A 24318-nucleotide genomic window follows, 5' to 3' on the forward strand; every position below is an offset into this window, starting at 1 on the left:
TTTTGTGTGTGGAAATAAATACACAACATAACTTTCCCACCTCAATCATTTCCAAAACTTTCTCACCTCAATCATTTCCAAATATACTATTCAGTGGGATTATTAACATTCACTGTGCTGCAGTACCCTCATCATCTTCGATTAGTAAAATTTTCCCATCACTCATAATAGAAGCCCTACACCAATTCTGCATTAACACCCTTGCCCCCTCCCCTGGCAACCTGTACTCTTTCTGTCTCTATAAGCTTGCATATTCTATATTTTCTTTGTAGTTACCGTGGGGCTTAAATTTAACATCCTAAGTCTGTAACAATCTCAGTTACTTTGAAAACAACTTAACTTCAATAGAATACACAAACTATGTTCCTATAACCCTCCATGTCTCCATCTTTATATAGTTCTTGTCACGAATTACATATTTATACATTATGACTCCAAAACCACAGATTTCCATTATACTTTAAACACTTGCCTTTTAGATCCTATAGGAAGTAAAAAGTAAAGTTACAAATCAAAATATAGTAGTACTGTTATTTATATTTTCCTCAGTTTTTATCCTTATCAGTGATCTTTATTTCTTCATGCAGCTTTGATCTATTGCCTATTTAGCTTTTACTTTTTTATTTTAAAGAAACTTTAGATTACATAAGTGTTAAATAAAAAATATAGGGGATTCCCATATACCCCACTTCCTCCACTTCCCACACTTTCCCACACTAACAACATACTTCATTATTAGTGTGATACATGTGTTACAATTGATGAACACATATAGCAGCATTGTCACTACATTATAATTTACACTCTGTTCCACACAATTTTGTAAGTTAAGACAAAATATATAATGGCCTGTATCCATCATTGCAACTGCATCATGCAGGGCAATTCCAACATTCTGAAATGCCCCATATTACATCTATTTTTCCCTGTCCCTCCCCTCATGACCTCCGGTGGTTACTGCCTCCACATCAATGATAAAAGTTCTTCCACTGCTAGAGTAACACTAAGTCTATAATAGAATAATAGTAAATCTATTTTAGTCCACTGTTCATTCTCCAATACTGAGGAGTTTGGGATGGTGAAGGAAACTCTGCCTCTGATTGAGAGGGTGCTTAGATCCCAAGGAGCAGGTGGATGGAACTATCTTGCTTTCAGCTTCAGACTCTCTCTGTTCCTTGGGATGGGTACTGTTCATCATCAATACCTTGTTAGCTGTCCTGGGTGAGTCCAATGAACTGGAGAGTAGGTGTTGCAACTCTGCTGAGATTCAGGGCCCAATTGGCACATAGATGGACCGAAGATTTAAGTCTCTTGGACATACACCTATCAAGTCTACTAGTAACTATAGGTTAAATAGAAGTGGCAGAAGAGCCAAGTATAGGAAAACCACAAATGAGTCCAATTATATCACACTGGGGAGGATAAGTTCCAAGGTAAGGCCTACTGGCAGGACAACAAACTCCTGAGCAGTCTGCCCTGCCTATAGTTCTGGATGTCTCTAGAGTCCTCCAGAGTCCTGCTACTTGAGGCAATATTTACTGTGGCAGTCAATGAGATTCTGCTGAGACGTGCATTAAGTATAACCTCTGGAATGACCTCCTGACTCACTTTGTAATCTCTTAGCCATAAGAACACATTTGTATTAGCATTCCCCCCCTTATGGCCAAGGTCTTTTCCCAGGTACATTGCTGGTTGGTGCTTGGTACTGATTTCTCAGTGCCAAAGAGGCTCATCCGCAGGAGTCATGTCCCAGGTCAGGGGGAAGATAAAGTGTTTATATGCTGAGTACAGCTTACAGAGAGGCCACATTTGAGCAACAAGGAGGCCCTCAATAGGTAACTCTTAGGCAACGTAAAATATAAGGCTAAGTTTCAATTTCAAAAGAAAAGGTTGATAAGTACAATCATCAATATCAAAGGCCTGTGCAATGGTCTGTCCTCTTTCACTAGGCACTGCCCCTGTACTCAGGGAATTCTTGCTGTTCCATTAGAGAATGTAGCAGAACTTCCTAGGATGGGAATTCAATTTCTTTTGGATATTGTGTGGATCTATACCCACTGTAACAATGCCCTATGAACACATTCATATGCCATCTTAGATGCATGCCCCAGATGAAACCCCTCCCATACATTCCCCCATCACCAAAACCCTGCACCAATGGTCCTCACCTGCCACAGTTGTGACCCTTCTGTAATTCAAAACCTCTCCAAAGAAGAAGGAAAGAAAATAATGAAATAAAACTAAGATGAAATAATAATGATAGTTTTAAAAATAACATATAAAATACAAAAAAATTTAATTAAAAAATTTTAAGTATTATTTTTTAAACAATCTGTCTTTCATCACTGTAAGATCTGTTGTCTTGTATGTACAGTGAAATTTTCTTCTGTATATTCTCCCAGTGTCTTATTTTTTTCAACCTGCACAACTCTCTTTAGCATCTCCTGTAGAGCCAGACTAGTAATGATGAACTGCCTTAGTTTTTGTTTATCTGGGAGTGTCTAAATGGCTCTCTCATTTCTGAAAGACAGATTTTCCAGATATAGAGTTCTTGGTAGGCATTTTTTTACTTTCAGCATTTTAATTATTTAATCTCACTGCCTTCTTTCCTCTGTGGTTTCCAATATGAAATTGGCCCTTAATTTTATACAGGCTCCCTTGTGTGAGACCTATTGCTTCTCTATTGCAGCTTTCACCATTTTCTCTTTATCTCTGGCATTTGACAGTTAGATTATAATATGCTGTAGTGCAAGTCTATTTGGGTTTATCCTGTTTGGAGTTCATTGAGCATCGTGGGCATGTATATTCATGTCTTTTTCTTAAATTTGGGAAATTTTCAGCCATTATTTCTTTGAATATTCTTTTTCCCTCTTCTCTCTTTCTTCTCCTTCTGGGACTCCCATCATGCATATATTGGTAAGCATAATGGTGTCCAAAAGGTTCCTCAGGCTCTGTTCACTATTTTTATTCTTTTTTCCTCCTGCTTTTCAGACTGAATGATTTAAACAATCTTATCTATAAATTCACTGACTCTTTCTTCTGCTGGCTCCAAATTGCTGTTAAACCCCTCTATGGAATTTCTCCCCTTAAATGTTAGTCCCTCATAGATAATTTCTCATAAATGAAGGCTATTTTATTTTTTAAAACATTTTTTATTTTTGTAAAAGATACTTAGATTACACAAAATGTTACTTTTACTGTGGTCTTCAGCTCTGTTTGGTTGATTTCCATAATTTCCATCTATCTACTGATATCCTCTTCATTTTCATCTGTCATTACCCTTATTTCCTTAAAATCTCTGTCCATGTTTTCCTTTGCTCTCTGGGCATAAATAGGACCATTTTTAAAAAGTCTTTGGTATGTCTCAGGTTTGGTCCTCCTCATTAATAGTTTCTTCCTTTCTTCCCTTCTTCCCTTCTTCCTTCCTTCCTCACTCCCTCCCTCCCTTCTCTCTCTCTTTCTCTCTCTCTCTCTTTCTCTCTCTCTCTACCTTTCTCTTTCTCCTCCCTCCCTCCCTCCCTCCCTCCCTCCCTCCCTCCCTCCCTCCCTCCCTCCCTCCCTCCCTTCCTCCCTCCCTCCCTCCTTCCTTCCTTCCTTCCTTCCTTCCTTCCTTCCTTCCTTCCCTCCCTCCTTTCCTGGGGCCAGGAATTGAACCCCAGACCTCATATGTAGGAAGGGAGTCAGCACTCAATCACTGAGCCACATAGGTTCTCCTGACTTGGGTTTTTCAATTTTTTGCTTGTTTATTTTTAGGAGGTACCAGGGACCAAACCCAGGACTTCCCATGTGGGAAGCAAGTGCTAAACTGCTTGAGCCACATTAACTTCCATTGATGGTTTTTAATGCTTTAATTTTCTCCTTTGCCTAAGTAATCACTTCCTGTGCCTTTGTATGCTTTATAATTTTTTATTGAAATCTGGACATTTAATATTTTAAGATGTTATTGCAAGAGTTTAGATTTTGGGGTGTTTGTTCCCTAAGCTTTTATACAGCTAGAGTCATGACATTCTTAAATGCCAGAATCTAACAAAATAAAATGAAGGACTTATCCTACATTATCCTGCAGGGTTTACACATACAAAGAGTTTAAGAATGCCTGCAGGCCAAAGCACAGGAACTGCCCTCATCTCTTCTGCATATGCCTCTCATATTTGGCATGCAACTCTGGCCTTACAAATCCCCCCATTTACATGGTTTTGATCGCAGAAACAAATAATAGCGCTTCAGCCTAGAGCCCCGCCCCCACCAAGCCCGGCTGCTGATCTGCAGTGGACTTAAATTGATAGCAATAAAGAGACGCCACCAGGGTCTGGCAGGGTGGGAGACGTCCAGAAGCCGATTAGGGGAATATTTTGCGAAGTGTGGGAATTTCGGTTTTGGACTCTATTATCAGTGTTTCCAGCTGGAACCCCACCCCCGGGCCTGGCTATTGATCTGCATTATTAAATTGGCTGCAGTGTAAAAAAACAAAAAAGACAAAAAGAGAAGAAAAAAAACACAACCAAACAAAATATGACAAACACAAGTCCAATCAAAATATGGCTAACACAAATAATGAAAGTAATAACACTGAATGTCAACGGATTAAACTCACCTATCAAAAGATTCAGACTGGGACATTGGATAAGGAAATATGACCCATCTATATGCTGTCTACAAGTGACACATCTTATACCCAGAGACTCATGGAGGTTGAAAGTGAATGGTTGGAAAACAATCATACAAGCAAACAATAACCAAAAAAAGGCAGGAGTAGCTATATTAATATCAGACAAAATAGACTTTAAATGTGAAACAATTGTGAGAGACAAAGAAGGATACTACATTTTTGTGAAAGGGACAATATGTCAAGAAGATTGAAGGATCATAAATATTTATACTCCTAACAAGGGCGCCTCTAAATACATGAGGCAAACGCTGGAAAAACTAAGTGAAAGAATAGATGCATCTACAATTATAGGGGGGATTTTTAATACACCACTATCAAGTCTGGACAGAACATCTCAATAGAGAATCACTAAAGAAACAAAACATTTCAACAGTATATTAGAGGAGCTGGATCTAATAGACATATATACATCATTACACCCAACAAAGCAGGATATACATTTTTCTCAAGCGCACATGGATCATTCTACAAGATAGACCATATGCTAGGCCACAAAGAAAGGCTTAATGAATTCGGAAAGATCGAAATCATACAAAATAATATCTCTGACCACAGTGGAGTGAAGCTGGAAATTTGCAAGGGTCAGAGGCCCAGATTTCACACCATGATTTGGAAATTAAACAGCACACTCTTAGAAAAACAGTGGGTCAAAGACGAAATCTCAAAAGAAATCAATGACTACCTTGAAACAAATGATAATGATAACAGAACATACCAAAATTTATGGGATGCAGCAAAAGCAGTACTGAGAGGGAAATTTATAGCCATAAATTCATATATCAAAAAAGAAGAAAGAGCAAAAATTGAAGAACTACCTGCACATTTGGAGGAACTAGGAAAAAACAACAAAGTAATCCAAAAGGAAGAAGAAGGAAGGAAATAACTAAGATAAGAGCAGAACTAAATGAAATAGAAAATAAGAAAGCACTTGAAAAGATAAACAAGACCAAGAGCTGTTTTTTTGAGAAGATCAACAAAATTGATAAACCTTTAGCGAGACTAACAAAGAAAAAAAGAGAGAAGATGCAAATGCACAAAATAAGAAATGAGAAAGGAGATATCACCACTGACCCCACAGAAATAAAGTCTATCATAAGAGGATACTTTGAAAAACTATATTCCAACAAAAATGACAGTTCAGAGGAAATGGACAAATTCCTAGAAATGCATAGCAGCCCATATTGAAGAAAGAAAAAATTGATGATCTCAACAAACCAGTCACAAGTAAAGAGATAGAATCATTCATTAAAAACCTCCCAACTAAGAAGAGCCCAGGGACAGATGGCTTCACGGGTGAATTCTACAAAACATTCCGGAAAGAACTAACACCAATCCTGCTGAAACTGTTCCAAAAAATTGAAACAGAAGGAACATTGCCTAACTCCTTCTATGATGCCAACATTACCCTAGTACCAAAGCCAAACAAAGACACCACAAGAAAAGAAAATTACAGACCAATTTCTCTAATGAACCTAGACGCAAAAATACTTAACAAAATACTCGTATTCAACAACACATTAAACAAATTATACACCACAAACAAGTGGGATTCATTCCAGGTATGCAAGGATGGTTCAACATAAGAAAATCAATCAATGTAATACACCATATAAACAGATAGAAGAAAAAAAAACCACATGATTATATCTATAGATGCAGAAAAAGCATTTGACAAAATACAGCACCCTTTCTTGATAAAAACACTGCAAAAGATTGGAATACAAGGAAATTTTTTGAAAATGATAAAGAGTATATATGAAAAAACTACAGCCAACATTGCTTACAATGGAGAAATCCTAAAATCCTTCCCTCTAAACGCAGGAACAAGACAAGGATGCCCATTGTCTCCCCTTCTATTTAACATTGTCTTAGAAGTACTTGCCCAATCACTCAGGCAAGAACCAGATAGTAAAGGCATTCAAATTGGAAAGGAAGAAGTCAAAATTTCATGATTTGCAGATGACATGATCCTATACATAGAAAACCCTGAGAGATCTACAACAAAGCTTCTAGAACTCATAAATGAGTTTAGTAAAGTCGCAGGTTATAAGATCAATGCGCAAAAATCAGTAGCATTTCTGTACACCAATAATGAGCAAGATCAGGAGGAAATCAAGAAACAAATACCATTTATAATAGTAAATTAAAAAATCAAATATTTAGGAATAAATTTATCTAAAGATATAAAAAATTTATACACTGAGAACTATACAAGACTGTTCAAGGAAATCAAAGAAGACCTACATAAATGGAAGAATATTCCTTGTTCATGGATAGGAAGACTAAATATTATTAAGATGTCCATCCTACCAAAACTGATCTACACATTCAATGCAATCCCAATAAAAATCAACACAGCCTTCTTTAAGGAACTAGAAAAACTAACTATGAAATTTATTTGGAAAGGAAAGAGGCCCTGAATAGCCAAAGAGATATTGAGAAAGGAAAATGAAATTGGAGGAATCACACTACCTGACTTCAAAACATACTACAAAGCTACAGTAGTGAAAACAGCATGGTATTGGCATAAGGAGAGACACACAGACCAATGGAATCAAATTGAAAGTTCTGATATAGAACCTCATATATAGAGCCATATAATATTCGATAAAGCCACCAAACCCTCTCAACTGGGAGAGAATGGCCTATTCAACAAATGGTGCCTGGAGAACTGGATAGCCATATGTAGAAGAATGAAAGAGGATTACCATCTCACACCTTATACAAAGATCAACTCAAGATGGATCAAAGACCTAAATATAAGAGCCAAGACCATAAACATCTTGGAAAGCAGTGTAGGGAAACATCTACAGGACCGTGTAATAGGAAATGGCTTCATGAATATCACACCAAAAGCACAAGCAGCAAAAGAACAAATAGATAAATGGGACTTCCTCAAAATTAAAGCCTTCTGCACCTCAAAGGAGTTTGTCAAGAAAGTAAGAAGGGAACCCACACAATGGGAGAAAATATTTGGCAACCATATATCTGAGAAGAGACTTATAACTTGCATATATAAAGAATTCCTATATCTTGAAAATAAAAAAGATAACCAACCCATTTAAAAAATGGGAAAAAGATTTAAACAGACACTTCTCCAAAGAAGAAATACAGATGGCTAAAAAGCACATGAAAAAATGCTCCAAATCTCTAGCTGTCAGGGAAATGGAAATCAAAACCACAATGAGATACCAGCTTACTCCCATAAGATTGGCAGCTGTGAAAAAAACAGAAGAATACAAATTCTGGAGAGGATGTGAAGAAATGGGAACACTCATCCCCTGCTGGTGGGAATACAGAAGGATCCAACCATTCTGGAGGACAGTTTGGCGGTTTCTCAAAAAACTAACCATAGATTTGCCATATGACCCAGCAATACCACTGCTGGGTATATACCCAGCAGAACTGAAAACAAGGACACAAACCGATATATGCACACCAATGTTCATAGCAGCATTGTTCACTATCGCCCAAAGTGGGAATCAACCCAAATGCCCATCAACAGATGAGTGGATCAATAAAATGTGGTATATACATACAATGGAATACTACTCGGCTGTAAGAACAAATACACTACAAACACACGTGATAACATGGATGAATCTTGAGAACCTTATGCTGAGTGAAGCAACCCAGGCATTGAAGGACAAATACCATATGACCTCAATGATATGAAATAAGCAAGCTGCCTCAGAGAGCTAGAGACTGGAAGATAGGCTTACAGGAAATCGGGAGGTGGAGGAAGGATGTGAGCCGACGTCTGCAGGGGTGGAATGTATGATGGGACCATGTGGAATCTAAGTCTCCTCTTGACATAGATATGCAATGGACACAACCAATCCAAGGTCCACAGAGAAATTGTGGCATTGGTGTGGGAAAACTGGCCATGGTGGCTGCTGGGTTTAGGGTATGGGAGGAAGAGATGAGATGTGGAGGCGTTTTCAGGACTTGGAGTTGTCCGAGGTGGTGCTTCAGGGACAATTACTGGACATTGTAGGTCTTCCCAGGGCCTACTGGATGGAACGTGGGAGAGTATGGGCTATGATGTGGACCATTGACCATGAGGTGCAGCGGTGCCCAGAGATGTACTTACCAAATGCAATGGAGGTGTCATGATGATGGGAGAGAGTGTTGCTGTGGGGAGAGTGATGGGGTGGGGGCAGTGGGGTTTAATGGGACCTCATATATTTTGAATGTAATAGTTTTAAAAAATGAATAATAATAATAATAAAAAAGAAAACAGTTTCCTCATGGCGAGGGCACTGCACTGTATGTACCAAAGCCAGTAATCTCTTGCCCCAGGCAAGTCAACATAACTTGTCTCCTTACCTACAGCATTTGGTAAGAGAGTTCTATAAGCCACCTTCCAATTGCAGGACATTATCTGGAATGGTGAGACCCGCAGGCCACCACCAAATGGATTGGGTAAGATATGCACACTCCAAGTATGTGCACAAGGTTTGCTCTGCTCCCTCAGGAACGAGGACCGGGGATCTGTGCATTGGGAGTGTGGGCCAGGTCTGCACCAGGCCAGTGCAAGTGTAGGAGGGTTCAGTCAGGCCTCCAGGGGTTCCTCCCACTTTTAAGTAATCTTTTTGTTGATTTTGCGCTCAGCCTTTACTGTGGTCCTTTAACTGTTTTCTGGAGCTTTGAGTAAGATCTTTTTTGCCAGTTTTTTCTGGTTGCTCAAGTTTCTGGGGGGTGACAGATCCCTGAAGCTTCTCACTTTACCATCTTGACCAGAGCAGGGTCTCATAAAGGACATTTTTGTGATAATTGATATAATTTGTATAAGGTCTATAGATAATCCAGTAGCACTGTATTAATATCAATTTCTTGGGTTTTGTAATTGTGTTTTGGTTATGAAAGAGAATTACCTTGCCTTTAGGAATCACAATCTGAAATATTTATGGATAAAGAGGAACTTTGTTTGCAACTTACTCTCATACATCTTCAGAATATATATAAATATATACAGAGAGAGGGAACAATAAAGCAAATGTAATAAAATAACCTTTATGTAATCTTGGTGAAGGGTATACAGAAATTCTTTGTACTGTACTTGTAATTTGTCTCTAAGTCTGAAATTAGATTTAAATTTTTAAAAAAATTTATTTATTCTTCATATAATGAGTTTTATGTTAAAACTTTAAGGTGAAAATTTACTGAAGAAGCAGTATATTAAAACAGTATCAAACAGTATAGATAGTTATTATTGGGATAATAGTAACTTTACAGTGGGGAAACCTGTCAGATAACGTCAGAGCCAAGTGTTCAAGTTAACATACTTAATAGTGGGAAATAGCAATATCAAATGGCTCTTAATATCATGCAATGAGAAGGACTGAAATTAACTTCTGTGGTATTCCTTACAAAAAAATGCATAACCAGGGAAGCAGATGTGGTTCAAGCAGTTGAGTGTCCACCTCCCACATGGGAGGTCCCTGGTTTGGTTCCTTGTACCTCATAAAGAAGACAAACAAATAACAAGCAGACAATGAGCAGCTATTAAGCAAAAACAATGAGCAGGGAAGCAGATGTGGCTCAAGTGATAGGGCCTCTGCCTACCATATGGGAGGACCCAGGTTTGATCCCTGGGATGTCCTGGTGAAAAAGAAAAAGAGAACGTGTACCTGCATGGCAAGCCAGTGCCCAAATGGTAAACTGAGTGCCTGCACTGTGAGCTGAGTACCCACGTGGTGAGCTGAAAACCCATGCAGTGAGCCAAGTGCCTGCATGAGTGCCTGCATGGTGAGCTGAGTGTCTGCATGGTGGGTTGAGTGTCCGCAGGAGTGTCCACATGGTGAGCTAGTGCCTGCGTGGTGAGCCAAGTGCCTGTGCAGCACGTCAAGTGCCGACATGGTGAGCCAGTGCCCAGGCAGGTGAGTCACACAGCAAGAGGATGACACAACAAAAGAAAGATGAAGGGGAGAGTCAACGTGAAGCACAGCAGAGACATGGAACTGAGGTGGAGCAATTGACAAGGAACCTCTCTCTACATCAGAGTTCCCCAGGATGGAATCTTGGTGAATCATAGAGGAGAAAAATGAGAAGACAAAAAGAGAAACAGATACAGATCACACACCAAATGAACACTGACAGCAAAAACAGCAGGACAGGGGGAGGGGAAGGGAGATCAGAAGAAATAGAAAACAATGAGCAGACAATGAGCAAAAACAATGAACAAAAGCAAGAAGCAGACAATGAGCAAAAACAACGAGCAAGACTATGAGCAAAACAACAAGTAGACAATGAACAAAAAAACCCTATAGCCAGGTCCTGAGCCTCAACAGACTCCAGCACCTACAATCTGATCTATTGGACTTACCACACTCAGCTAAGATGGAGTTGAAGAAGGACAACCACCACACCATGGAGCCTAGAGTGATTACAACTGAAAATGGGAGGATTGCATCCAGCATCCATGTGGAATATGAGCCTCCTCTTGACATAGAGGTGCAATGGACACAACCAATCCAATGTCCACATAGAAGAGGTGGCATTGGATTGGGAAAAGTGGACATGGTGGCTGATGGGTATGGGGAAAGGCAGGAAGAGATGAGAGGTGGAGGCGTCTTTGGGACATGGAGCTGCCCTGGATGGTGCTTCAGAGGTAATCACCGGACATTGTAAATCCTCACAGGGCCCACTGGATGGAATGGAGGAGAGTATGGGCCATGATGTGAACCATTGTCTATGAGGTGCAGAGGTGCCCAAAGATGTACTTACCAAATCCAATGGATGTGTCATGATGATGGGAATGAGTGTTGTTGGGGGGGGGGAGAGGGGGGGTGGGGGGGTGGGGTTGAATGGGACCTCACATATATATTTTTAATGTAATATTATTACAAAGTCAATAAAAAAAAAAAACCTAATATGAGCAGGGAGTAGATGTGACTCAAGCAGCTTAATGCCCACATCCAACATGGAAGGTCCCAGGTTCAGTTCCCAGTGCTTCCTAAAGAAGAAAACAGAGAACAAGCAGACGCTGAGCAAAACAAAACAAAAAAAACAAGCCCAAAACAATAAGCAGACAATGAGCACAAAGGGCAAAAGCAATGAGCAAACAGATGAGGGAACCATCTCGGGGGGTGTAAAAAAATGCATAACCTAAATCTAATCATGAGGAAGCCTCTCAGGAACCCAACTTGAGAAGGCATTCTGAAAACAACTGACCTGTATTCTTAAAAACTGTGAAAACATGAAAGACAGAAACATGAAAGATAGAAAAATACTAAGGACTGTTTCAGATTGAAGAAGGTAAAGAGACATGAAAACTAAATGGAAACCATGACCTTCAACAATAAATGTTAACAATTAGAAACTGCATGAAGAATATATGATGTTTTGTACTAAACTTGCAACTTTTCTGTGGCAAATGATTTTAAATTTTTTATTATCTTTTTTAAAGATACATAGATGACACAAAATATTACATTAAAAAAATAAGAGGTATACATATATCCCCACTCCCCACCCCCCACTCCTCCCACATCAACAACCTCTTTAAATTAAAAAAAAGATTTAAAAAGGAATTGAGGGAAATGGACTTGGCCCAGTGGTTAGGGCGTCCATCTACCACATGGGAGGTCCGCTGTTCAAACCCCGGACCTCCTTGACCCGTGTGGAGCTGGCCCATGCGCAGTGCTGATGCATGCAAGGAGTGCCATGCCACGCAGGGGTGCCCCCCGCATAGGGGAGCCCCACGAGCAAGGAGTGCTCCCGGTAAGGAGAGCTGCCCAGGACGAAAGAAAGTGCAGCCTGCCTAAGAAAGGCACCACCCACATGGAGAGCTGACACAACAAGATGATGCAACAAAAAGAGACACAGATTCCCGTGCCGCTGACAAAAGAAGGAGACAAAGAAACAAGACGAAGCAAACAGACACAGAGAACAGACAACTGGGGGGGAGGGGGGGAGGGGAGAGAAATAAATAAATGAATCTTAAAAAAAAAAGGAATTGAAAGTTTTGTTTCTTTTTCTGTGCTCTGCAATTGTTCAAGTACCTTTGAGAATAGACTTTTTGTTTCTATTGAGGTCAAATTTGGCATAGTTAATTTTTCTAAAAAATATACATTTTATAAAATTTTCAAATTTATTTGAATAGATAATGTGCAAAATAGTTTCTTTTTTTGCTTAAAATGACAGATATTGATTATTTCTCACAATTTTGTAGACTGGTTGTGTGATACTTCTGATTTGGGCTACCTCAACTGATTTCTGAAGTCAGTTGGTGTTGGGGCCAGATAGTGTTGGAAAACCTTACTCACTGTTTTAGCTTACTATGCTGCTGAAAGCAAAGTACCACAATATCAGTTGGCTTTTAATAATGGAAATTTATTGGCTTACATGCTTACAGTTTTTAGGCCATGACAATAACCAAATCAGTGCATTATAAAGATGATGCTTTCTTTCTGAGGACCAGCTGCCAGCAATCCTGGCAAGGCACATGGAGGCATCTGCTGTTCTCTCCCTTTTCTTCCCAGTTTTGTTGCTTTCAGCGTCTTACTTTAGTGGCTTTCTCTTTGTCTGAATTATATTCTCTTATAAAGGACTTCAGTAAGACGACTCACCAGGTAAATGTCAAGTTGTTGGCTGGGACACCTCAGTTCTACTGAACATATCCTCTTCAGTAGAATGGCTCAAATTCATTCACAAGAGGATGGTCTCAGGGTGTCAAGTTCAGCAAGAGAGAGTAGCACCAATGCATAAGTAATTTGTGTGCATGATATTTGTTAAAGCACCCTTGACCAAAGCAAGTTGCACGATCAAGCTCCATTTCAAAGGATGAAGGAATAGACTACATTTCTTGATAGGGAGAGCAGCAGCCTTGCTCTTTCCAAGTCCCTGATCAGTTGCCCAGCCATGAATCATACAGATCCATATTCTAGGTAATTTCTCCTTCAAGTGGACAACTGAAGTCCTAAACACTGGTATTGTTTATTTTCACTATTATCTTTCTAGGCTGCCCATGATTGGGGCTGTTTCTCAGCCTGATTCATTTCAATTGTCTTGTCTTTCAGGTCACTGATTCTTTCTTCTGCCTGCTCCAATCTGCTGATGAAACTCTTCTGAGAATTTTTCATTTCAGTTATTGTGGTCTTCAACTTCAGTAGTTCTGTTTGGTTCCATTTAAAATTTTCTACCTCTTTATTGAGATTCTTATATTGTTCATTCATTGTTTTCCTGATATTCTTTAGTTCTTTCTCTGTGATTTTTTCCTTCTCCTTGAGCATATTGAAGACCATTTATTTAAAGTTTTTGTCTGATATATGACCACAATCTTGTCTTCTTCATTGATTTTTCTGGATTTTAATCTTTTCCTTTCTTTGTTTTATAATCTATTTTGCACACTATACACTTAAAAATTTTAAAATTTTAACTCTCAGATTTAGTCCCTAGACTGTCTCTTTCTTGAGTTTGTATCCATCTAGTCATATGAGAGAGATTTCCTTGAGTGCCAGGAACTTACAAAAGCAAACAAACTAATACAAGAAACACTTTTCACAGTCTTTGCAAACTGGCTTTGCTTTGGCTAGTGTTCTACTTCAGAGTTCAGTCCTCCTATCAAGAAATCAGCAAAGGCAATTGCAAAGTGCAGGGTTCTTTCTGTCTTATCTGAGCCTGTGATTTGCCTTGTGTTTGTGCTTGCTAGTGGTCTTAGGTGTTCTCCTCCTTACAGGAATTTGAATAGCCCCCTCTATTCCTAGGAATCTGAATTTCTCCCTCCCTTGAGTTCTCCACAGCAGCACTTAAAGCAGGTATGCACTTGCTCCAGGCCAACTGACTCAAATAGTTCTTATATTACTTAAGTTGTCATAAACTACTTTTGCGAATAGGGCAAATTCTGGAGGTAAAGTAGGGAGTGGGAGAGGAGATTTTTAGGTTAGTATTTCCCAACTGGAAGATGGATGGGGGCCCATAAAGGAAGGTCTGGTAAGCTCCACACTTCTTTAGGAAGGGGATGTGGGAGGCACCAGCGAGAGTACTAGGAGTTTCTCCTATGGCCCTTTGAAGCTGTGTTTTCTTGACTTGGCACTTACTCGGTAAATGAAGCTCTTTTTTTTAAAAGAAGTGTGCTGCCTTTGGTGCACCAAAGATGTACTTACCAAATCCAATGGATGTGTCATGATGATGGGAACGAGTGTTGCTGGGGGAGGGGGGGGAGAGGTGGGGTGGGGGGGTGGGGTTGAATGGGACCTCACATATATATTTTTAATGTAATATTATTACAAAGTCAATAAAAATAATAATAATAATAAAAAAAACTTCTCTGCCATTTTGCCTGAGGCAGATTGGAACAGTGGCTTCCATCTGAGCCAAGGCCCTAGTGATCTGAAGTGGCTAATGAAAAAGAGTGATCAGTGATCAGATGGCCCATTCCTGGATTTGGGGAAACTAAATATTTATATTCCATCCTGGCAACAGAAATCTGCACCAAGAGATCAGGTCCTTACTACTGGGCCTCACTACTGCTTGCCATGAGGCTGGGGGATTGGCAATGGTAGTTACTACATACAGAGTGAAATTCACTGCTATTTACCACAATTTACCAGCCTCTTCCTCTCGTTCTTCCCTCCATTCTACACAATGTTCTACTAGACTCAGGAGCTTCAAAATAGTTGACTCAGACAGTTAGTGACTGCCTGTTTAATAGTTGTTCTGGTGGTGGGACTGATTCCTGGATCTACCTCCTCTGCCATTTTCCCATAGTCCACTCCCTATTCATAATTTCTTAACTCACAGACATTACCTTAACTACCACCCTCATTATTTCTTGCTTTTACCATTGCAGTGGCTTACTACTGCTCTCCTTAGCAATGCACTCCAATCCAGGCTCCACACTACGAAGTTACTCACCTTTCTGAGACATATGTCATGTGTTAGAGCATGCCACTCCCTTGTTTAAAAGTCCTTAATGGAGAATAAGGGTCTCATGAAACAGGGCAGTAGGTGGTCACCCAGAGCTACCTAATGCACATTTTGGAGGACCCAGGAGACCTGAGGAGTATCCTGCATCATCCTTGACAGTGTGGAAGGAGAAGACTGCCAATTTACACAGAGGAATCTTAAGTAGAGCCCTCCACCCCATGGAGGTTGGTGCCTGTGGCGTGCAAGCTGCCTCAGGAGCTATTCCATGGTTGGAGTTGGGAGTGCTGTTTCCCCCAATAAAAATAGGAGGAAATCATGTTGTGGCACTGGCTTCAGCTTCTGATTAGTGGATTCAGTGGGCTGAAGTAGAATCCTAGGAACAACTAAACTTTGAACCTGTCCAGGTCAGAGGGAAGCCAGTGGCCACCATTCTGACTCTGCCCCGGACATGAAGGGAAGTGGCGCTGACTGAATATCATAGTGCTTGTAAGGACCAGCTTCTTTCCACCCAGGTTGGATTGCAGGTCTAGCCTAAACCCCAGTCCCGCCTCTGGCAGGGAGGAAGTGGGGGGACCTGAACCACCTCTCTGGGAAGTTGCAAGCCATGCCACAGAGGCTGGTGCCCATCCTACTGTAGGGGCACAAGCCACCTCAGGAGCTATTCTCTGGCTGGAGTTGGAAGCTCCATTTCCCATAAATGGTGTCAGAAGAGACAGATGTCCACTGACCACAGCTACTGATTGGTGGACTTGGCTGGCTAAAGTATAATCTTAGAGACAGCTGGGGTCTGAGCGGGTCCAAGTGGGAAAGTCCAGTAGCTGCCATTTTGACTCTGCCCCTGGCATGAGGGGGAGACAGGCTGTCTGAAATCCAGTGAAGTTAGGGATGGGCTTCCTTCCACCAAGATCAGACTGCAGCCCTAGCCTAGGCTCCAGCCCCACCTCCAGCAGAGAGATAGCTGGTGGGACCTATGCCAGGCTCTCAGGCAACTGCAAGTGCTCTCTGCTGGCACAGGCTGAATAGTTGGACACCTGGGGCTGCATCCTGCACCCCAAGAGAATAGGAGAGGAACTGGGTATCTTCAGTCTCTCTGGGAAATGGCAGGAGTTTTCAGCCCACACAGATTTGTTGAATGCCTTTGAGCCCATCTCCAGCTCTGTCCCCCCATAGGATAGGATGGGGCTGCTATTGCATCAAACTCTCAGGGCAACAGTTTTGGACTACACAAGTCTGACTGTTGGGCATCTGTGGCTCCACCTCCATCCCCAATAGGATAAGAGACAGACTGTGTTTGCCCAGTCTCTTTGGGTAATTGCAGGTGCTTTTGGCCCACACAGCCTGGTCTGGTGGGTACTTGTGGACTCACCCTCACCCCCCAATAGGAAATAAGAGGGCTGGTCTTTACACAGCCTTTTTGAGAAACAGCAGACCTTCAGCCTGCATGAACTGGATTATTGGATGGCTATGAATCCACCCCCACCCCCAATAGGATAGGAAGGGTTTGGTGTCTCCACAGCCCAGCCTCTCTGGACAATGGTGGGTACTTTCAGTCAACATGGACTGAACTCTCAGGTGCTTGTGGATCCAAACCCAGGCCTTAAGAAGATAGAAGGAGGCTCATGTTTCTTCAACTTCTCCAGACAATGGTAGGTATTCTTGGCCTAAAGGAACTGAACTGTTGAGCACTCATTCATAGAACCACCCCTACCACCCAAAAGGATAGGAGGGAACTGGTGCTTCCTCAGCTTCTCTGGGAAATGGTGGGTACTTTCAGCCTACAAGACTGAGCTGTTGAGCACTGTGGTTCTGTTCCCACCCCCTAAAAGGCAGAAGGGACAGTACTCCCTAAGCCTCTCAGGGCAACTGCAGGCATATTTGGTCCACAGAGATTAGATTGTTGGGCACCCCAGAGGGCCCATTCCACTCCCAGCAGTGAGAGGGTCTGGTGATACATCAGTTTACCTGAACAACTGTGGTCATTTTGGACCCACACAGCATAGATTGCTGGCCAAACTATAGCTCCATCCCTGCCTAAGTTAGGGAAGAAAGGGGTGTGAAGCTTCGTCAGTGTTCCTGGGTGACTGCAGTCTTGTGCCCAACTGGGATTATTATACATGGTTACAGCTCTGTCCTTATCCCTGACAGAGTAGAAAGGTGGGAGAAGCTTCATCACTTCCTGGTTCAACATGGGTATCTTCAGCTGCTTACCTCACAAACTACATCCTTGGCTCCTACTACACAACCAGGAAGGGAGAAAAGATAAGAAATTCCATATTAAAGGGAGAAACTGCACCCAGAATAAATACATCTAGCAAGCCAGATGCAGAAACGTCAACAAAAAATTACAATCCATTCCAAGAAACAGGAAGAGATAGCCCAATTAAAGGAACAAGATAAGCCTGCAGATGACATAAAGGAGTTGAGAGAACTAATCTTAGATGTCAAAGGAATCTCCTTAATAAATTCAATGAGATGGCTAAAGAGATTAAGGATATTAAGAAGACACTCGGTGAGCACAAAGAATTTGAAAGCATACAAGGAAAAATAGCAGACTTTATGGGAATGAAAGGTGCAATCAATGTAGTTAAAAATATACTGGAGGCATATAACAGCAGATTTTAGGAAGCAGAAGAAAGGATCAGCGAGTTCGAAGACATGGCCTCCGAAAGTGAACAAACAGAAGAACAGATGAAGCAAAGAATGGAAAAATTGAAAGGGGTCTCAGGAAACTAAATGACAGCAAGCAACATGCAAACATACATGTCATGGGTGTCCCAAAAGGAGAAGAGAAGGCAAAAGGGGCAGAAGGAATATTTGAAGAAATAATGGTGGAAAATTTCCCAACCCTATTGAGGGATGTAGATATCCATGTCCAAGAAGCACAACATACTCCCATCCAATAATTCCAAATAGACCAACTCCAGGGCACATACTAATCAGAATTTCAAATTCCAGAGACAAGGAGAGAGTTTTGAGAGCAGCAAGAGAAAAGTAATGCATACCATATAAGGGATACCCAACAAGATTAAGCACCAATTTCTCATCAGAAACCATGGAAGCAAGAAGGCAGTGGAATGATATATTTAAGATACTGCAGGAGAAAAACTGCCAGCCAAGGATTTTATACCCCACAAGATTATCTTTTAAAAATGAGGGTGAGATTAGAATGTTTACAGATAAACAGAAACTAAGAGAGTTTATAACAAAGAGACCAGCTTTGTAAGAAACACTAAAGGGAGTATTGAAGCCTGAAAGGAAAAGACAGTAGAGAGATGTCTGGAAGAGAGTCTAGAAATGACAACTGTATCAGTAACAGTAACTAAAAGTGTCAAATAGAAAATGACAGACCAACTGCAAAGATCAAAATGGATGAAATAAGAACTTCCTTTGCAATAATAACATCGAGTGTTGGTGGATTGGACTCCCTGATTAGGGGACACAGATTGGCAGAATGGATAAGAAAATATAAGCCATCTATGCGTTGTCTACAGAGAACTCACCTTAGACCCAAGGATAGCAATATACTGAGGGTGAAAGCCTGGAGAAAGATATTCCATGCATGCAGTAACCAAAAAAAAAGCTAGGGTAGCTATACTTATATCTGATGATACGGACTTTATTTATTTATTTATTTTTTTAATTTTTATTTTTTTATTGACTTTGTAATAATATTACATTAAAAATATATATGTGAGGTCCCATTCAACCCCACCCCCCCACCCCGCCTCTCCCCCCCCCCCCCCCCAGCAACACTCATTCCCATCATCATGACACATCCATTGGATTTGGTAACTACATCTTTGGGCACCTCTGCACCTCATAGTCAATGGTCCACATCATGGCCCATACTCTCCTCCATTCCATCCAGTGGGCCCTGTGAGGATTTACAATGTCCGGTGATTGCCTCTGAAGCACCATCCAGGGCAGCTCCATGTCCCAAAGATGCCTCCACCTCTCATCTCTTCCTGCCTTTCCCCATACCCATCAGCCACCATGTCCACTTTTCCCAATCCAATGCCACCTCTTCTATGTGGACATTGGATTGGTTGTGTCCATTGCACCTCTATGTCAAGAGGAGGCTCAGATTCCACATGGATGCTGGATGCAATCCTCCCACTTTCAGTTGTAATCACTCTAGGCTCCATGGTGTGGTGGTTGTCCTTCTTCAACTCCATCTTAGCTGAGTGTGGTAAGTCCAATAAATCAGATTGTAGGTGCTGGAGTCTGTTGAGGCTCAGGACCTGGCTATCACATTGTCAGTCCAGAGATTCAAATCCCCTAAATATATCTTAAACCCCAACATTAACTGCACCTCCAGCACATTAGCGTGAAAGTCTTATGGAGGAAGATCCCATCTGAGTCCAGATTGATGATACGGACTTTAGAAACAAGACTGTTATTAGAGATGGGGAAGGACATTACATATTGATAAAAGGGATGAATCACCAGGGAGAAATGACAATCATAGATATATATGCCCTAACCAAGATGCCCCAAGATACATGAGGCGAACACTGGCAAAACTGAAGGGAGAGATGGACATCTCTGTATGTATAGTTGGAGACTTCAATACACCACTCTCAGCATTGGATAGAACATCTGGGCAGGGGATCAATGGAGAAACAGAGAGCTTCAATAATATGATAAATGGACTAAACCTGGTAGACATGTGCAGAACATTGCATCCCAAAACAGCAGGATGTACACTTTTTTTTTAATGCTCTTGGATATTTCTCAGGGTTAGACTATATGTTGAGATGGAAAGCAGATCTCAATAAATTCAACAAAGTTGAGATTGTACAAAGCACTTTCTCTGATCATAATGGAGTAAAGCTGGAAATCAACAAGTGGCAAATAAAGGGAAAATTCACATATATATGGAGATTGAATAACATGCTCTTGGATAATCAGTGGGTCAAAGAAGAAATTTCAAGAGAAATCAGTAAATATCTTGAGATGAATGACAATGAGAATATAACATATCAGAACCTATGAGATGCTGTGAAGGCAGTGTTGAGAAGAAAATTTATAGCCCTCATTACTTACATTAGAGAAGAAGGGAGAGCTAAGATCAATGACCTGCCTACACAATTGGAGGAACTGGAGAAAGAACAGCAAGCTAATCCTAAAGCAAGTGGAGGGAGTGAAATAACAAGGATCAGAGCAGAAATAAATGAAATTGAGAAAAGGAAAGCAATGGAGAAAATTAACAAAACCAAAAGTTGGTTCTTTGAAAGGACTGACAAAATTGACAAACCCTTAGCTAGACTGACTGGGAGAGGAAGAGAGAAGATGCAAATAAATGAAATAAAATATGAAAAGGGGGAACTTACTACTGACCCCACAGAAATAAGGGAGATCATAAGAAGATACTATGAACAACTTTATGCTAAAAACCTAGACAATGTAGATGAAATGGAAAAATTCCTATGAATGTACAAACTCACACCAGAAGAAACAGAAGACCTCAATGGAACAATCATGAGTAAAGAGATTGAAATAGTCATCCAACATCTCCCCAAAATGAAAAGCCCAGGACCGGATGGTTTCACAGGTAAGTTCTACCAAACATTCAAAGAAGATTTAATACTAATCTTACTCAAGCTCTTCCAAAAAATTCAACAAGAAGGAATGCTACCAAACATTCTGTGAAGCCAATATCACCCTAATGCCAAAGCCAGATAAAGATATTACAAAGAAAGAAAATCACAGACCCATTTCTCTAATGAATACAGATGCAAAATTCCTCAATAAAATACTTGCTAATCGAATCCAACAACACATTAAGAGAATTATCCATCATGATCAAGTGGGTTTTATACCAGGCATGCAAGGCTGGTTCAACACAAGAAAATAAATCTTCACAATACACCACATTAATAAATCAAAAAGAAAAATCACATGATCTTATCAATTGATGCAGAAAAGGCATTTGACAAATGCAGCATCCTTTCTTGATAAAAATACTACAAAAAATAGGAATTGAAGGAAATTTTCTCAACATGATAAAGGTCATATATGAAAAAGCCAAACCTAACATTGTAGTCAATGGTGAAAAACTGAAAGCTTTCCCACTGATATCAGGGACAAGGCAAGAATGCCCACTGTCACCACTGTTGTTCAATATAGTGCTAGAGGGTCTATCTAAAGCAATTAGGCAAGAAGAAGAAATTAAAGACATTCAACTTGGAAAGGAAGAGTTAAATCTTTCACTATTTGCAGATGATATGATTGTATATCCAGAAAATCCCAAAAAATCTACAACAGTGCTGCTAGAGCTAATGAATGATTTCAGTAGAATGTCAGGATACAAGATCAATACACAAAACCAGTGGTGTTTCTATACATTAATAATGTGGAATCTGAGGAGAAGTCAGGAAAAAAAATTCCATTGACAATAGCAACTAAAAGGATAAAATATATAGCAATAAAAGGATGCAAAGCACTTGTATTCAGAAAACTATAATGCATTGCTAAAAGAATTTAAAAGACCTAAATAATTGGAGGAACATTCGATGCTCATGGATTGGAAGACTAAATATCATTAAGATGTCAATTCTACCCAAATTGATATACAGATTCAATGCAATTCCAATGAAAATTCCAACAGCATTTTTAAGCAAATGGAAAACAAAATTATCAAATTAATCTGGAAGGGTAAGAGGCCTCAAATAGCCAGAAACATCTTAAAAAGGAATAGTGAAGATGGAGGACTCTCACTTCCAGACTTTAAATCATATTACCTAGCTACAGTGGTAAAAACAGCATGGTATTGGCATAAAGATAGACACATGGACCAATGGAACCGAATTAATGGTTCAGAAACAGACCCTCACATCTATGGCCAAGTGATTTTTGACAAGCCTGTGAAGCTCTCCTAGTTGGGGCAGAATAGTTTATTCAACAAATGGTGATGGGAGAACTGGATATCCATAGCCAAAAGAAAGAAAGAAGACCCCTACCTCACACCTTATACAAAAATTAACTCAAAATGAATCAAAGACCTAAATATAAAAGGAAATACAATAAAGCCCATAAAGAAAAGGTAGGGAAACATCTTCAAGACCTGGTAGTAGGTGGTGGATTCTTAAACCTTACACCAAAAGCACAGGCAACAAAAGAAAACATGGATAAATGGGACCTCCTCAAATTTAAACATTTCTGTGATTCAAAGGACTTCATCAAGAAGGTGAAAAGGCAGCCCAGTAGATGGGAGGAAATATTAGGAAACCACTTATCCAAGAATGGTTTGATTTCCATTCTATGTAAAGAGATCATACAACTCAACAATAAAAGAGCAAGCAATCCAATTTAAAAATGGGCAAAAGATTAAAATAGATGTTTCTCTAAAGAGGAAATACAAATGGCCAAAAAGCACATGAAAAAATGTTCCACATCACTAGCTATTAGGGCAATGCAAAATAAAACAACAATGAGAAATCATCTAACACCCCATAGAATGGTCATTATTTTTAAAAAGACAACAATAAGTGCTGGAGAGGATGTGAAGAAGTAGGAACATTCCTTCGCTGTTGGTGGGAGTGTAAAACAGGGCAGCCTCTGTTGAAAACAGTTTGCTGGTTCCTCAGGAAGCTAAATATTGAACTGCCATATGATCCACCAATTCCTATACTAGGAATATATCCAGAAGAACTAAAAACTATGACACGAACAGACATCTGCACATGAATGTTCATAGTGGTGTTGTTCACAAATGCCAAAAGATGGAAACAACCCAATTGTCCATCCCCCAATGAATAGGTAAACAAAATGTGGTATATATGTATGATGGAATACTATGCCTCAATAAGAAGAAATGAAATTGGGACGTATGTGATAGCATGGATGAGTCTTGAAGACGTTATACTAAACAAAGTAATCCAGACACAAAAGGACAAATATTGGATGGTCTCATTAATAAGAACTAAATACAAATAATAGACATATGGAATTAAAGCCAAGAGCATAGGTTATAAGGAGATAAGAGGAGGGTTGATAAGAGCTATGGATGCTTAATGTGCATAGAAGTTTAATTAACTTGACTGGAAAAGTGTGGAGAAGGATAGAGTTGATAGTAACACATTATAGTGAGTAACAACTGGTTTATAAATGGGATTGTGACTGAAAAAGTTAGTCTGGGGATGTAAATGTCAATAGAAAGAAAGCTAAAGAATAATCTAGGGACTGAATAACACAGTGAACCCAGAGGTGGTTGAGAATTGTCGTTAAGGGTACAAGTGCAAGAGGGTCCTTCTGTGAGCTACAGCAGATGTACATCACTATTGCAGGGTGATGGGAATATGGAGAAACATGGGAAAACTACAATTGGTGTGACCTATAGACTGTGGTTAAGAACAATACTATAATGTTCTTTTATCATTGCCAAGCTGTACTGTGTTGATAATGGAGGTGTATGGAAAAAGTGTGCCAAATGTATGCTATGGACCATAATTGGTGGTAATAGTCTGATGATATGATCTCACAATCTGTAATAAATGTGCCACTAGAGTGTGGAGTTGTATAGGAAATCTACACATCTATACGATTGTTTTACAAGTTCACAAACTTTGTAACAAAAATATATTTTTTAAAAATATTATGGGTTGGGGGGAAAATACACCAAATGTAAGATAAGGAGTATAGTTGGTAGTAATATTTTGATGATGCTCTTGCATAGTTTGTAACAAATGTTTCTTACCAGTGCAAAGAGTCGGTGGAGGGGTGATGTATGAGACCCCTGTGTGATGTTATGTATGTTTATTTTGTAAGTTCGCAAT

This window comes from Dasypus novemcinctus, chromosome X (genome assembly GCF_030445035.2).
Source record: "Dasypus novemcinctus isolate mDasNov1 chromosome X, mDasNov1.1.hap2, whole genome shotgun sequence".
In the NCBI taxonomy this organism is placed as follows: Eukaryota; Metazoa; Chordata; class Mammalia; order Cingulata; family Dasypodidae; genus Dasypus; species Dasypus novemcinctus.